Genomic DNA, 266 nt, shown 5'->3' with positions numbered 1-266 from the left:
GTAGAACACCAATCTTGAGGGAAAAATCTAAGTGAGGACCTGAGTTTAAGCCCCAGAACTAGTACCAAATGAAAAAAATCAGGGGCTGGGAAGATGGCTCAGTGATAGAGCGCTTGCCTTGCATGCCTGAGGCCCTGGGTTCGATTCCTCAGCACCACATAAGCAAAATGAAAAAAAGCTGGAAGTGGTGCTGTGGCTCAAGTGGTAGAGCTCTAGCCTTGAGCTGAAGAGCTGAGGGACAGCGCCCAGGCCCAGAGTTCAGGCCC

This window comes from Dipodomys ordii, unplaced genomic scaffold (assembly GCF_000151885.1).
Source record: "Dipodomys ordii isolate 6190 unplaced genomic scaffold, Dord_2.0 Scaffold10, whole genome shotgun sequence".
Classification (NCBI taxonomy): Eukaryota; Metazoa; Chordata; class Mammalia; order Rodentia; family Heteromyidae; genus Dipodomys; species Dipodomys ordii.
Note: the sequence above shows the minus strand (reverse complement) of the source record.